We start from the raw sequence: 17,771 nt of genomic DNA on the forward strand, positions 1-17,771 counted from the left end.
TTGGCGGCTTGAACATAGCCTGAAGGGGTTAGTGCAGCACAGCTAGCCGGGAGGGAGTCCGGGGAAAAGTCTGCACCTACCGAAGAGGCAGGAGACTTTTCCTTCCCTCTTTGTTTCCTGGGGTGTGAGGAGAAGGGTTTAAGAACACTGCTTAAAGGAACTCCAGAGAAGGGCGCGAGCCGCGGCTGAAAGCGCGGACCCCAGAGACAGGCGCAAGCCGCAGCTGAAAGTGCGGAATCCAGAGACGGGCGTAAACAGCGGCTAAAAGCGCGGACCCCAGAGGCGGGCGGGAGACGTTAAGGCTGCTGCTGCCGCCACCAAGGGGCCTGTGTGCGAGCACAGGTCACTCTCCACACCACTCTTCTGCGGAGCCTGTGCAGCCCGCCACTGCCAGGTTCCCGGGATCCAGGGACAACTACCCCGGGAGAACGCACAGCGCGCCTCAGGCTGGTGCAAAGTCACGCCGGCCTTTGCCACCACAGGCCCGCCCCGCACTCCGTGCCCCTCCCTCCCCGCCGGCCTGAGTGCGCCAGAGCCCCCGAATCAGCGGCTCTTTTAACCCCATCCTGTCTGAGCAAAAAACAGACGCCCTCCAGCGACCTACACGCAGTGGCAGGGCCAAATCCAAAGCTGAGCCCTGGGAGCTGTGAGAACAAAGAAGAGAAAGGGAAATTTCTCCCAGCAGCCTCAGAAGCAGCGGATTAAAGCTCCACAATCAACTTGATATACCCTGCATCTGTGGAATACCTGAATAGACAACCAATCATCCCAAATTAAGGAAGTGGACTTTAGGAGCAAGATCTATGATTTTTTCCCTTTTCCTCTTTTTGTGAATGTGTATGTGTATGCTTCTGTGTGAGATCTTGTCTGTATAGTCTTGCTTCCACCATTTGTCCTAGGGTTCTATCCGTCCATGTTTTTTTTTTTAATTTTTTTCTTAATAATTAATTTTAATAACGTTATTATACTTTACCTTCGTTCTTTCTTTCTTTCTTTCTTTTTTTCCTTCCTTCCTTCCCTCCTTTAGACAACGAATCATCCCAAATTGAGGAGGTGGTCTCTGACAGCAAGATTTATGATTTTTCCCCATTTACCTCTTATAGTGAGGGTGTATGTGTATGCTTCCGTGTAAGATTTTGTCAGTATAGCTTTGCTTCCAACATTTGTCCTAAGGTTCTATCCGTCCCCTTTTTTTTTTTCTAAATAAGAATTTTTTAATTCAATAACTTTAGTATACTTTATTTTATTTTTACTGTATCTTCTTTCTTTCTGTCTTTTTTCCTTCTTTCCCTCCTTCCTTCCTTCCTCCCTCCCTCCCTCCCTCCTTTCTTTCCTTCTTGCCTTCTTTCCTTCTTTCTTTCTTTTTTCCTTCCTTCCTACCCTCCTTTCCTTCTTTCTTTCCTCATACTTCTACTAATTCCCTCTACATTTTCTCCCTTTTATCCTGAGCCATGTGGATGAAAAGTTCTTGGTGCTCCAGCCAGGAGGCAGGGCTCTGCCTCTGAGGTAGAAGAGCCAACTTCAGGACACTGGTCAACAAGAGACCTCCCAGCTCCACATAATATCAAATGGCGAAAATCTCCCAGAGACCTCCATCTTAACACCAGCACCCAGCTTCACTCAACGACCAGCAAGCCACAGTGCTGGAAAACCTATGCCAAACAACTAGCAAAACAGGAAAACAACCCCACCCATTAGCAGAGAGGCTGCCTAAAATCATAATAAGGCCACAGACACCCCAAAACACACCACCAGACGTGAACCTGCCCACTAGAGAGACAAGATCCAGCCTCATCTACCACAACACAGGCACTAGTCCCCTCCACAAGGAAGCCTACACAACCCACTGAACCAACCTTAGCCACTGGAGACAGACACCAAAAACAGGAGGAACTACGAACCTGCAGCCTGCAAAAAGGAGACACCAAACACAGTAAGATAACCAAAATGAGAAGACAGAAAAACACACAGCAGATAAAGGAGCAAGATAAAAATGCAACAGACCTAACAAATGAAGAGGAAATAGGCAGTCTACCTGAAAAAGAATTCAGAATAATGATAGTAAGGTTGATCCGAAATCTTGGAGATAGAATGGACAATAGAATGGACAAAATGCAAGAATCAGTTAACAAGGACCTAGAAGAACTAAAGATGAAACAAGCAACGATGAACAACACAATAAATGAAATTAAAAGTACTCTAGATGGGATCAATAGCAGAATAACTGAGGCAGAAGAATGGATAAGTGACCTGGAAGATAAAATAGTGGAAATAACTAATGCAGAGCAGAATAAAGAAAAAAGAATGAAAAGAACTGAGGACAGTCTCAGAGACCTCTGGGACAACATTAAACGCACCAACATTCGAATTATAGGGGTTCCAGAAGAAGAAGAGAAAAAGAAAGGGACTGAGAAAATATTTGAAGAGATTATAGTTGAAAACTTCCCTAATATGGGAAAGGAAATAGTTAATCAAGTTCAGGAAGCACAGAGAGTGCCATACAGGATAAATACAAGGAGAAATACACCAAGACACATATTAATCAAACTGTCAAAAATTAAATACAAAGAAAGCATATTAAAAGCAGCAAGGGAAAAACAACAAATAACACACAAGGGAATCCCCATAAGGTTCACAGCTGATCTCTCAGCAGAAACCCTACAAGCCAGAAGGGAGTGGCAGGACATACTGAAAGTGATGAAGGAGAAAAACCTGCAGCCAAGACTACTCTACCCAGCAAGGATCTCATTCAGATTTGATGGAGAAATTAAAACCTTTACAGACAAGCAAAAGCTGAGAGAGTTCAGCACCACCAAACCAGCTTTACAACAAATGCTAAAGGATCTTCTCTAGGCAAGAAACACAAGAGAAGGAAAAGACCTATAATAACGAACCCAAAACAATTTAGAAAATAGGAATAGGAACATACATATTGATAATTACCTTAAATGTAAATGGACTAAATGCTCCCACCAAAACACACAGATTAGCTGAATGGATACAAAAACAAGACCCTTATATATGCTGTCTACAAGAGACCCACTTCAGACCTAGAGACACATACAGACTGAAAGTAAGGGGATGGAAAAAGATATTCCATGCAAATGGAAACCAAAAGAAAGCTGGAGTAGCAATTCTCATATCAGACAAAATAGACTTTAAAATAAGGACTATTAAAAGAGACAAAGAAGGACACTACATAATGATCAAGGGATCGATCCAAGAAGAAGATATAACAATTGTAAATATTTATGGACCCAACATAGGAGCACCTCAATACATAAGGCAAATACTAACAGCCATAAAAGGGGAAATCGACAGTAACACATTCATAGTAGGGGACTTTAACACCCCACTTTCACCCATGGACAGATCATCCAAAACGAAAATAAATAAGGAAACACAAGCTTTAAATGATACATTAAACAAGATGGACTTAATTGATATTTATAGGACACTCCATCCAAAAACAACAGAATACACATTTTTCTCAAGTGCTCATTGAACATTCTCCAGGATAGATCATATCTTAGGTCACAAATCAAGCCTTGGTAAATTTAAGAAAATTGAAATTGTATCAACTATCTTTTCTGACCACAACGCCATGAGACTAGATATCAATTACAGGAAAAGATCTGTAAAAAATACAAACACATGGAGGCTAAACAATACACTACTTAATAATGAAGTGATCACTGAAGAAATCAAAGAGGAAATCAAAAAATACCTAGAAACAAATGACAATGGAGACACAACGACCCAAAACCTGTGGGATGCAGCAAAAGCAGTTCTAAGTGGGAAGTTTATAGCAATACAAGCCCACCTTAAGAAGCAGGAAACATCTCGAATAAACAACCTAACCTTGCACCTCAAGCAATTAGAAAAAGAAGAACAAAAAAACCCCAAAGCTAGCAGAAGGAAAGAAATCATAAAAATCTGATCAGAAATAAGTGAAAAAGAAATGAAGGAAACAATAGCAAAGATCAATAAAACTAAAAGCTGGTTCTTTGAGAAGATAAACAAAATAGATAAACCACTAGCCAGACTCATCAAGAAAAAAAGGGAGAAGACTCAAATCAATAGAATTAGAAATGAAAAAGGAGAGGTAACAACTGACACTGCAGAAATAAAAGAGATCATGAGAGATTACTACACGCAACTGTATGCCAATAAAATGGACAATCTGGAAGAAATGGAAAAATTCTTAGAATTGCACAACCTGCCAAGACTGAATCAGGAAGAAATAGAAAATATGAACAGACCAATCACAAGCACTGAAATTGAAACTGTGATTAAAAATCTTCCAACAAAGAAAAGCCCAGGACCAGATGGTTTCACAGGCGAATTCTATCAAACATTTAGAGAAGAGCTAACACCTATCTTTCTAAAACTCTTCCAAAATATAGCAGAGGGAGGAACACTCCCAAACTCCTTCTACAAGGCCACCATCACCTTGATACCAAAACCAGACAAGGATGTCACAAAGAAAGAAAACTACAGGCCAATATCACTGATGAACATAGATGCAAAAATCCTCAACAAAATACTAGCAAACAGAATCCAACAGCACATTAAAAGGATCATACACCATGAGCAAGTGGGGTTTATTCCAGGAATGCAAGGATTCTTCAATATACGCAAATCTATCAATGTGATAAACCATATTAACAAACTGAAGGAGAAAAACCATATGATCATCTCAATAGATGCAGAGAAAGTTTTGGACAAAATTCAACACTGATTTATGATAAAAACCCTGCAGAAAGTAGGCATAGAGGGGACTTTCCTCAACATAATAAAGGCCATATATGACAAGCCCACAGCAAACATCATCCTCAATGGTGAAAAACTGAAAGCATTTCCACTAAGATCAGGAACAAGACAAGGTTGCCCACTCTCACCACTCTTATTTAACATAGTTTTGGAAGGTTTAGCCACAGCAATCAGAGAAGAAAAGGAAATAAAAGGAATCCAAATCGGAAAAGAAGAAGTAAAGCTGTCACTGTTTGTAGATGACATGATCCTATACATAGAGAACCCTAAAAATGCTACCGGAAAACTACTAGAGCTAATCAATGAATTTGGTAAAGTGGCAGGATACAAAATTAATGCACAGAAATCTCTGGCATTCCTATATACTAATGATGAAAAATCTGAAAGTGAAATCAAGAAAACACTCCCATTTACCATTGCAACAAAAAGAATAAAATATCTAGGAATCAACCTACCTAAGGAGACAAAAGACCTGTATGCAGAAAATTATAAGACACTGATGAAAGAAATTAAAGATGATACAAATAGATGGAGAGATATACTATGTTCTTGGATTGGAAGAATCAACATTGTGAAAATGACTCTACTACCCAAAGCAATCTACAGAATCAATGCAATCCCTATCAAACTACCACTGGCATTTTTCACAGAACTAGAACAAAAAATTTTGCAATTTGTATGGAAACACAAAAGACCCCGAATAGCCAAAGCAATCTTGAGAACGAAAGAAGGAACTGGAGGAATCAGGCTCCCTGACTTCAGACTATACTACAAAGCTACAGTTATCAAGACGGTATGGTACTGGCACAAAAACAGAAAGATAGATCAATGGAACAGGATAGAAAGCCCAGAGATAAATCCAGGCACATATGGGCACCTTATCTTTGATAAAGGTGGCAGTAATGTACAGTGGAGAAAAGACAGCCTCTTCAATAAGTGGTGCTGGGAAAACTGGACAGGTACATATAAGAGTATGAGATTAGATCACTCCCTAAAACCATACACAAAAATAAGCTCAAAATGGATTAAAGACCTAAATGTAAGGCCAGAAACTATCAAACTCTTAGAGGAAAATATAGGCAGAACACTCTATGACATAAATCACAGCAAGATCCTTTCTGACCCACCTCCTAGAGTAATGGAAATAAAAATAAAAATAAACAAATGGGACCTAATGAAACTTCGAAGCTTTTGCACAGCAAAGGAAACCATAAACAAGACCAAAAGACAACCCTCAGGATGGGAGAAGATATTTGCAAATGAAGCAACTGACAAAGGATTAATCTCCAAAATTTACAAGCAGCTCATGCAGCTCAATAACAAGAAAACAAACAACCCAATCCAAAAATGGGCAGAAGACCTAAATAGACATTTCTCCAAAGAAGATATACAGACTGCCAACAAACACATGAAAGAATGCTCAACATCATTAATCATTAGAGAAATGCAAATCAAAACTACAATGAGATATCATCTCACACCAGTCAGAATGGCCATCATCAAAAAATCTATAAACAGTAAATGCTGCAGAGGGTGTGGAGAAAAGGGAACACTCTTGCACTGCTGGTGGGAATGTGAATTAGTTCAGCCACTATGGAGAACAGTAAGGAGATTCCTTAAAAAACTACAAATAGAACTACCATATGACCCAGCAATCTCACTACTGGTCATATACCCTGAGAAAACCGAAATTCAAAAAGAGTCATGTACCAAAATGTTCATTGCAGCTCTATTTACAATAGCCCAGAGATGGAAACAACCTAAGTGCCCATCATCGGATGAATGGATAAAGAAGATGTGGCACATATATGCAATGGAATATTACTCAGCCTTAAAAAGAAACGAAATTGAGCTATTTGTAATGAGGTGGATAGACCTAGAGTCTGTCATACAGAGTGAAGTAATTCAGAAAGAAAAAGACAAATACCGTATGCTAACACATATATATGGAATTTAAGAAAAAAAATGTCATGAAGAACCTAGGGGTAAGGCAGGAATAAAGACGCAGACCTCCTAGAGAACGGACTTGAGGTTATGGGGAGGGGGAAGGGTGAGTTGTGACAGGGCGAGAGAGAGTCATGGACATATACACACTAACAAACGTAGTAAGGTAGATAGCTAGTGGGAAGCAGCCGCATGGCACAGGGATATTGGCTCGGTGCTTTGTGACAGCCTGGAGGGGTGGGATAGGGAGGATGGGAGGGAGGGAGACGCAAGAGGGAAGAGATATGGGAACATATGTATATGTATAACTGATTCACTTTGTTATAAAGCAGAAACTAACACACCATTGTAAAGCAATTGTACCCCAATAAAGATGTTAAAAAAAAATCATATGCCTATCTCAATGGATGCAGGAAAAGCATTAGACAAGATTCAACAAACATTTATAATAAAAACCCTCAATAAAGTGGGTATAGAAGAAATGTACCTCAAGATAATAAAGGTCATACATGACAAATCTACAGCTAACACAATACTAAATTATGAAGAGCTGAAAGCTTTCATTTTAAGGTCTGTTACAATACCATGGTGCCCACTATCACCATATTTATTCAACGTACTACTAGAAGTCATAGATACAGCAATCAGACAGGGGGAGAAAAGAGATAAAAGACATGAAAATTTGAAAGATAGAGTAAAACTGTAACTATTTGCAGATGACATGATACTATATATAGAAAACTCCAATGATTCCACCAAAAACCTATTAGAACTAATAAATTAATTCAGTAATGTTTCAGGCTACAAAATCAAGATATACATAAATTTCTTGTGTTTCTATACACTAATAACAGAGTGTTAGAAAACAAAATTAAGAAAACAATTCTATTTACAATTGCATCAAAAAGAATAAAATAACTAAGAATAAATTTAATCAAGGAGGTGAAAGACCTATACTCAGAAAATTACAAGACACTATGAAAGAAATTGAAAACAATACAAATAAATGGAAAGGTATACCATGCTCATGCGTTGGAAGAATTAATATTGTCAAAATGACCATACTACCCAAAGCAATCTGCAGATTCAATGCAATCCCTATCAAAATACCAATAGCATTTTTCACAGAACTTAAATAATTTAAAAATTTGTGTGATACCACAAAATTAAGAGGTATTTAACATCACTAATTATTAGAGAAATTCAAATCAAAGTCACAATGAGGTATCACCTAGCACTAATCAAAGTGGCAATCATTGAAAAGTCTACAAATAATAAATGCTGACAATGTTGGGGAGAAAAGAGAACCTTTTTGCACTGCTGTTAGGAATGTAAATTTATGTAGCCCCCATGGAAAACAATATGGAGGTTCCTTAAAAAACTAAAAATAGAGCTACCCAGCAATCCCACTCCAGGGTATATGTCCAGAAAAAATGCTCACCAACCAATGATTTGTTTAAGAAGATGTGGTATAGATATACAATGGAATATTACTCAGCCATAAAAAAGAATAAAATATTACTATTTGCAGAAATATGAATGGACCTAGAGAATATCATACTAAGTGAATTAAATCAGAAAGAGAAAGGCAAATATTATATCACTTATATGTGGAATCTAAAAAATAATACAAATGAATCTATATTAAAAACAGAAACAGGGGCTTCCCTGGTGGCGCAGTGGTTGAGAGTCCGCCTGCCAATGCAGGGGACACAGGTTCGTGCCCCGGTCCAGGAAGATCCCACATGCCACGGAGTGGCTGGGCTCGTGAGCCATGGTCACTGAGCCTGCGTGTCCAGAGCGTGTGCTCCGCAATGGGAGAGGCCACAACAGTGAGAGACCTGCGTACCGCAAAAAAAAACCAAAACAAACAAACAAACAAAAAAAACAGAAACAGACTCTTAGACATAGGAAAAAAAAAAAAACTTTTGGTCACCAAAGGAGAAAAGAAGGGTGGGTAGGGATAAATTAGGAGTATGGTATTAAGAGAGAGAAACTACTATACATAAAATATGTAAACAACAGTGATTAACTGTGTAACATAGGAAATAATATTAAATATCTTCTAATAACCTATAATGGAATGTAATCTGAAAAAATATATGAATAGCCTTATGATATACCAGAAACTAACACATTATTGTAAATTAAATATACTTCAGTAAAAAAAAATTGAACTACCATATGGTCCAGGGATTTCAATTTTTGTATATATATCCAAAGAAAATTAAATCACTGTCTCAAAAAATAACTGCATTCCGTATTTATCGTGACATTATTCTCAGTGGCTAAGATATGAAAACATCCTAAGTATCTCTCAATGGATATTAAAGAAAATGTGATTTATATACACAATGGAATCTTCTTCAGACATAAGAGAAGAAAATGTTGCCATTTGTAACAGTTTTAATAAACTGTGACCACTTATCCTAAGCAAAATAAGCAAGACACAGAAAGACAAATATTGTATGATCTCTTTTAATGTGAAATCCAGGATAGTCAAACTTAAAGAACTCAAAAGTAGAATGGTGGTTTGCCAGGTGCTGGGTGAGGTGAGAAAAATGAGCACATATTGGTCAAAGCATAAATATTTTCAACTACAAAATGAAAAAATTATGGAGACCTAATTAAAAATATGATGACTAGAGATAATAATTCTGAATTGTATACTCATAATTTGCTAAGAGAATAGATCTTATGTTTTCTCTCAAAACATGAATAAGTAAATGAATAAATAGATAAATAATGGTAAGTATGTGAGGCAATGGATGTGTTGATTTTCTTGTGTGTGGTAATCATCTCATAATGTGTATTAAACGGTCAGGTTGTGCATCTTAAATATATACAATTTATGTATCAATTTTACTTCAATAAATCCTTGGGAAAAAGAAAGAAAGATGGATTTGCTATATGAATTTCAAGCAAAGCTAACCTCAGAAATAGAAAAAATGTTAGGGATAAAGAGCTATTACGTATGATAAAGACATCAAGTTTTTAACATCTTTATTGGAGTATAATTGCTTTACAATGATGTGTTAGTTTCTGTTTTATAACAAAGTGAATCAGTTATACATATACATATATCACCATATCTCTTCCCTCTTGCGTCTCCCTCCCTCTCACCCTCTTTATTCCACCCTTCTAGGTGGTCACAAAGCACCGAGCTGATGTCCCTGTGCTATGTGGCTGCCTCCCACTAGCTGTCTATTTTACATTTGGTAGTGTATAAAAGGATATCAATTATTGAATCCTATATGTGTATACACCTAACGAAAGAGATGAAAAGGCACGAGGCAAAAATGGAAACTTTCAAGAAGAAATGCATGAACTCGATATTATACTTTGAGACTTGAACACCTTATATCAATAATTGACAGATCCAGCAAGCAGAAAATCAGCAAGGATATAGTTGAACTGAATAGCACATTTTCTCAGTTGGATCCAGTTGACATTTGTTTTAAAAATATCGAACAACAACAGAAAACACTTTTTTTCAAACCTCACATGAAATGTTCACAATAATAAGATACACCCTGATCCATAATATGCCTTAACAAATTTAAAAGAATAAACATCATACAAAATATGGTATCTTGTGTGAAAAATGTCATTGGTAATTACAGGGATTAAACTCAATCTGTAGATTTCTTTGGGTCGTAGAGTCATTTTTGCAATGTTGATTCTTCCAATCCAAGGACATGGTATATCTCTCCATCTATTTGTATCATCTTTAATTTCTTTCATCAGTGTCTTATAATTTTCTGCATACAGGTCTTTTGTCTCCTTAGGTAGGTTTATTCCTAGATATTTCATTCTTTCTGTTCCAATGGTAAATGGGAGTGTTTTCTTGAATTCACTTTCAGATATTTCATCATTAGTGTATAGGAATGACAGAGATTTCTGTGCATTCATTTTGTATCCTGCAACTTTACCAAATTCATTGATTAGCTCTAGTAGTTTTCTGTTACAATCTTTAGTATTCTCTATGTATAGTATCATGTCATCTGCAAACAGTGACAGCTTTATTTCTTCTTTTCCAATTTGGATTCCTTTTACTTCTTTTCTTCTCTGATTGCTGTGGCTAAAACTTCAAAAACTATGTTAAATAATAGTGGTGAGAGTGGGCAACCTTGGCTTGTTACTGATCTTAGTGGAAATGCTTTCACTTTTTCACCATTGACAATGATGTTGGCTGTGGGTTTGTCATATATGGCCTTAATTATGTTGAGGAAAGTTCCCTCTACGCCTACTTTCTGGAGGGTTTTTATGTTAATGGGTGTTGAATTTTATCGACGTTTTCTCTGCCTCTATTCAGATGATCATATTGTTTTTCTCCTTCAATTTCTTAATACGGTGTATCACGTTGATTGATTTGCGTATACTGAAGAATCCTTGCATTCTTGGAATAAACACCACTTGATCAGGGTGTATGATCCTTTTAATGTGCTGTTGGATTCTGTTTGCTAGCATTTTGTTGAGGATTTTTGCATCTATGTTCATCAGTGATATTGGCCTATAGTTTTCTTTCTTTGTGACATCTTTGTGTGGTTTTGGTATCAGGGTGATGGTGGCCTCGGAGAATGAGTTTGGGAGTGTTCCTCCCTCTGCTATATTTTGGAAGAGTTTGAGAAGGATAGGTGTTAGCTCTTCTCTAAATGTTTGATAGAATTCGCCTGTGAAGGCATCAGGCCCTGGGCTTTAGTTTATTGGAAGATTTTTAATCACAGTTTCAATTTCAGTGCTTGCGATTGGTCTGTTCATATTTTCTATTTCTTCCTGCTTCAGTCTTGAAAGGTTGTGCATTTCTAAGAATTTGTCCATTTCTAACAGGGTATCCATTTTATTGGCATATAGTTGCTTGTAGTAATCTCTCATGATCCTTTGTATTTCTGCAGTGTCAGTAGTTACTTCTCGTTTTTCATTTCTAATTCTATTGATTTGAGTCTTCTCCCTTTTTTCTTGGTAAGTCTCGCTAATTGTTTATCAATTTTGTTTATTTTCTCAAAGAACCAGCTTTTAGTTTTATTGATCTTTGCTATCGTTTATTTCTTTTTCATTTATATCTCATCTGATATTTATGATTTCTTTCCTTCTGCTGACTTTGGGATTTTTGTTCTTCTTTCTCTAACTGCTTTAGGTGCAAGGTTAGGTTGTTTATTTGAGATGTTTCTTGTTCCTTAAGGTAGGATTGTATTGTTATAAACTTCCCTCTTAGAACTGGTTTTGCTGCATCCCATAAGTTTCAGGTCATTGTGTTTTCATTGTCATTTGTTTCTAGGTATTTTTTGATTTCCTGTTTGATGTCTTCAGTGATCTCTTGATTATTAAGTAGTGTGCTGTTTAGGCTCCATGTGTTTGTATTTCTTACAGATTTTTTCCTCTAATTGATATCTAGTCTCATGGTATTGTTGTCGGGAAAGATACTTGATAAGATTTCAATTTTCTTAAATTTACCAAGGATTGATTTGTGACCCAAGATATAATCTATCCTGGAGAAAGTTCCATGAGCACTTGAGAAGAATGTGTGTTCTGTTGGTTTTAGATGGAATGTCCTATAAATATCAATTCAGTCAATCTTGTTTAATGTACCATGTAAAGCTTTTGTTTCCTTATTTATTTTCATTTTGGGTGATCTGTCCATTGGTGAAAGTTGAGTGTTAAAGTCCCCTACTATGAATATGTTACTGTCGATTTCCACTTTTATGGGTGTTAGTATTTGCCTAATGTATTGAGGTACTCCTATGTTGGGTGCATAAGTATTTTAAATTGTTATATATTCTTCTTGGCTTGATCCTTTGATCATTATGTAGTGTCCTTCTTTGTCTCTTGTAATAGTCTTTGTTTTAAAGTCTATTTTGTCTGATATGAGAATTGCTAGTCCAGCTTTCTTTTCATTTCCACTTGCATGGAATATCTTTTTCCATACCCTCACTTTCAGTCTGTATGTGTCCGTACGTCTGAAGTGGGTCTCTTGTAGACAGCATATATACGGGTCTTATTTTTGTATCCATTCAGCCAGTCTATGTCTTTTGGTTGGAGCATTTAATCCATTTACATTTAAGGTAATTATTGATATGTATGTTCCTACTAACATTTTCTTAATTGCTTTGGGTTTATTATTGTAGGTCTTTTCCTTCTCTTGTGTTTCCTGCCTGGAGAAGTTCCTTTAGTATTTGCTGTAAAGCAGGTTTGGTAGTGCTGAATTCTCTTAGCTTTTGTTGTCTGTTAAGCTTTTAATTTCTCTGTCGGATCTGAATGAGATCATTGCTGGATAGAGTATACTTGGTTGTAGATTTTTCTCTTACATCACTTTAAATATGTCCTACCACTCCCTTCTGGCTTGCAGAGTTTCTGCTGAAAGATAAGCTGTTAACCTTATGGGGATTCCCTTATGTGTTATTTGTTGTTTTTCCCTTGCTGCTTTTAATATTTGTTCTTTGTATTTAATTTTTGATAGTTTGATTAATATGTGTCTTGGCGTGTTTCTGCTTGGATTTATCTTCTATGGGACTCTCTGTGCTTCCTGAACTTGACTAACTATTGCCTTTCCCATATTAGGGAAGTTTTCAACTGTAATCTGTTCAAATATTTTCTCAGTCCCTTCTTTTTCTCTTCTTCTGGGACCCCTTGAATTCGATTGGTGGTGTGTTTAATGGTGCTCCAGAGGTCTCTGAGACTGTCCTCAATTCTCTTCATTCCTTTTTCTTTATTCTTCTCTGCCATAGTTATTTCCACTATTTTATCTTGCATTTCACTTATCCGTTCTTCTGCCTCAGTTATTCTGTTATTGATCCCTTCTAGAAAAATTTTAATTTCATTTATTTTGTTCCTCAACTCTGTTTGCTCGTTAGTTCTTCTAGGTCTTTGTTAAACGTGTCTTGTATTTTCTCCATTCTATTTCCAAGAATTTGTATCATCTTTACTCTCATTTTTATGAATTCTTTTTCAGGTAGACTGCTGATTTCCTTTTTATTTGTTAGGTCTGGTGGGTTTTTGCCTTGCTCCTTCATCTGCTGTGTGTTTCTCTGTCTTCTCATTTTGCGTAACTTACTGTGTTTGGGGTCTCCTTTGTACAGGGTGCAGGTTCGTAGTTCCTGTTGTTTTTGGTGTCTGTCCCCAGTGGCTAAGGTTGGCTCAGTGGGTTGTGTAGGCTTCCTGGTGGAGGTGAGTAGTGTCTGTGTTATGGTGGATGAGGCTGGAACTTGTCTTTCTGGTGGGCAGGTCAACGTCTGGTGGTGTGTTTTTTGGTGTCTGTGGCCTCATTATGATTTTAGGCAGCCTCTGTGCTAAAGGATGGGGTTGTGTTCCTGTCTTGCTAGCTATTTGCATAGGGTGTCCTGCACTGTAGCTTGCTTGTCACTGAGTGGAGCTGGGTCTTGGTGTTGAGATGGAGATCGCTGGGAGATTTTCACCATTTGATATTACGTGGAGCTGGGACGTCTCTTGCATACCAGTTTTCTGAACTTGGCCCTCCCACCTCAGTGGCACAGTCCTGATGCCTGACTGGAGTACCAAGAGACTGTCCTCCACATGGTTCAGAATAAAAGGGAGAAAAGAAAGAAAGAAAGAGGAAGATAAAATTAAATAAATAAAATAAAGTTATTAAAATAAAATATAAGTATTAATAAAAAATTTTTAAATAATAAAAACAAAGAAGCAAAAATGGACAGACAGAATCCTAGGACAAATGATACAAGCAAAGCTATACAGTGACAATAACACACAGAAGCTTACACATACACACTCACAAAGAGAGAAAAAGGGGGGAAAACATATATATTGTTGCTCCCAAAGTCCACCCCCTCAATTTGGGATGGTTTGTTATCTATTCAGGTATTTCACAGATGCAGCGTACATCAGGTTGATTGTGGACACTTAATATGCTTCTCCTGAGGCTGCTGGGAGAAATTTTCCTTTCTTTTCTTTGTTCACAGAGCTCCCGGGTTTCAGATTTGGATTTGGACCCGCTTCTGCATGTAGGTCGCCGGAGTTTAAGGAGAAGCTGATTCAGGGGCTCTGGCTCACTCAGACTGGGGGAGGGAGGGGTACGAATGAGGGGCGAGCCTGTGGCGGCAGAGCCCCTGCGTGACATTGCAACAACCTGAAGTTTGCCATGCGTTCTTCCGGGGCAGTTTTCCCTGGATCACGGGACCCTGGCAGTGGTGGGCTGCACAGGCTCCCGGGAGGGGAAGTTTGGAGAGTGACCTGTGCTTGCACACAGGCTTCTTGGTGGAGGCAGCAGCAGCCTTAGCATCCCATGCCCGGCTCTGTGGTAAGCGCTGATAGCCGCGGCTCCACCCATCTCTGGAGCTCATTTAAGCAGCACTCTTAATTCCCTCTCCTCTTACATCATGAAACAAAGATGCAAAAATAAGTCTCCTGTCTCTTTGGCAACTCCAGACTTTTTCCCAGACTCCCTCCCGGCAAGCTGTGACGCACTAGCCTCTTCAGGCTGTGTTCACGTAGCCAACCCCAGTCCTTTTCCTGGGATCCAACCTCTGAAGTCCGAGTCTCAGCTCCCAGCCCCCACCCCTCCCGGCGGGTGAGCAGACAAGCCTCTCAGCTGGTGAGTGCTGGTCGGCACCGATCCTCTGTGCGGGAATCTCTCCACTTTGCCCTCTGCACCCCTGTTGCTGTGCTCTCCTCCATGGCTCTGAAGCTCCACCTTCCGCCAACTGCAGTCTCCACCTGCATAGGGGTTCCTAGTGTGTGGAAACCTTTCCTCCTTCACAGCTCCCTCCCACTGGTGCAGGTCCTGTCCTTATTCTTTGTCTCTGTTTTTTCTTTTACCCTACCCAGGTGCGTGGGGAGTTTCTTGCCTTTGGGGAGGTCTGAGGTCTTCTGCCAGCATTCAGTAGGTATTCTTTAGGAGTTTTCCCACATGTAGATATATTTCTTATGTATTTGTGGGGAGGAAGGTGATCTCCACGTCTTACTCTTCTGCCATCTTGAAGCTCCTCCCTCCCTTTCATCATTCTTAGTCAACATTGTACTGGAAATCTTATCTAATGAAATAAGAGAAGCAGGGCAAAATAAAGATACACACTTTGTGTAGAAATATAACATGTTTTTTTCAGGTTACATAGCTATGTAGAAAATGCCTAAGAATAATAATAAAAAATAACATTCTTGAACTAATGAATTATTATAGTAGGTTGCAGGATACAGGGATTTAATATACAAAAAATTTTGTTTTCTTATATACCATGAAAGAATAATTGGAAATAGAAACTAAAAGCACAACACCATAACATTAATACCAAAAAAATTTGTCATAAATCTATCAAATTATGTGCAAGAGCTATATGAGGAAATTGTTCATGGAAAAGAAGGTTCAATATGTTAAGATGTCAGTTCTTCCCAACTTCATCTATAGATTCACAATGCCAATCAAAATCCCAGCAAATTACTTTGTGGATATATTTTTTAAAGGATTCTAATGTTTAGAAAGACAAAAACCCATATTAGCCAATGAAAAATTGAAAAAAAAATTTAAAGTTTTAGAACTGACCCTTTCTGACAACAAGATAAAAGTTATAAAAAGACAGTGTAATATTGGTGAAAGAATAGATAAATTAATCAATGGAGCAGAATAGAAAACTCAGAAATACACACACAAAACTATAGTCAACTGATGTTTGACAAAAGATCAAAGGCAATACACTGGAAAAAGAATATTCTTTAAACAAATAGAGCTGGAACAACTGGGCATTCACATGTTAAAAAATGAATATGGACAATGATCGTATGCTTTCCACAAAAATTAACTCAAAATGGATATCAGACCTAAGTGTAAAATGCAAAATTCTTAAAATTCTGAAATAAAACATAGGTGAAAATCTAGATAACCTTGGGTTTGACAGAAAGTTTTTTGATACAACATCAAAGGCAAGATCCATATAAGAAAAATAGATAAGCTGGACTTCCTTAAAATTTCAAACATTTGCTGTGCCAATTACACTCTTAAAAGAATGAGAAGATAAGCCACAGACTGGGAGAAAATATTTGCAAAGACATATCTGATAAATAATTTGTGTCCAAAATATGCAAAAATCTATTAAAACTAAACAAGACAACACAGATGAAAAACGGGTGAAACATCTGACCAGAGTCCTCACTAAAGAAGATATAGAGATGGCAAATAAGCAAATGAAATGACATTCCACATCATGTGTCACTAGAAAAATGTAAATTTAAACAACAGTAAGATACTACTACACATCTATTAGAATACGCAAAAGCCAAAAGGCTGACAACACCAAATGTTGTTGAGAATGTGGAACAACCGGCACACTCATTTATTACTTGTGGAAATACAAAAGAGTACAACCACTTTGGAAGACAGTTTAACAGTCTCTTACAAAACTAAACATACTCTTACAATACAATCCAGCAATTGCATTTCCGGGTAGGTACCTAAATGAGTTTAAAACTTCCAAACACACAAAAACCTACATAGCAGCTGTATTCAAAATTGCCCCAAATTTAAAATAACCAAGATCCCTTTCAGAAGGTGAATGATTTCTAAAACAAAAAGAGAAAACTATGGGGAACTCCCTGGAAGTCCAGTAGCTAGAACCCCATGCTTTCACAGCGGAGAGTTTGGGTTCAATCCCTGGTTGAGGAACGAAGAACCTGCAAGCCATGCACAGTATGATCAAAAACAAATCAAAACAAAACAAAAACTATGGTATTCGTTAAATGAAATATTACTAATAACTACAAAGAAATGAGATTTTAAACCAAGGAAGTGCATAGAGAACTCATAAATAAGTATTGCTAAGTAGAAGCAGTCAACTCAAAGGCTACGTACTGTATGATTCCAAATATATATTCTGGAAAAGGAAAAACTATAGATGGCTAAAAGATCAGTGTTTCATGAAATAATGCTCAATATCCTTAATCATTAGAGAAATGCAAATCGAAACTACAGTGAGATATCATATCACACCAGTCAGAATGGCCATTATCAAAAAATCTACAAACAATAAATGCTGGAGAGGGGGTGGAGAAAAGGCAACCCTCTTGCACTTTGGAGGGAATGTAAATTGATA

The sequence above is a fragment of the Globicephala melas genome, chromosome X, assembly GCF_963455315.2.
Source record: "Globicephala melas chromosome X, mGloMel1.2, whole genome shotgun sequence".
Classification (NCBI taxonomy): Eukaryota; Metazoa; Chordata; class Mammalia; order Artiodactyla; family Delphinidae; genus Globicephala; species Globicephala melas.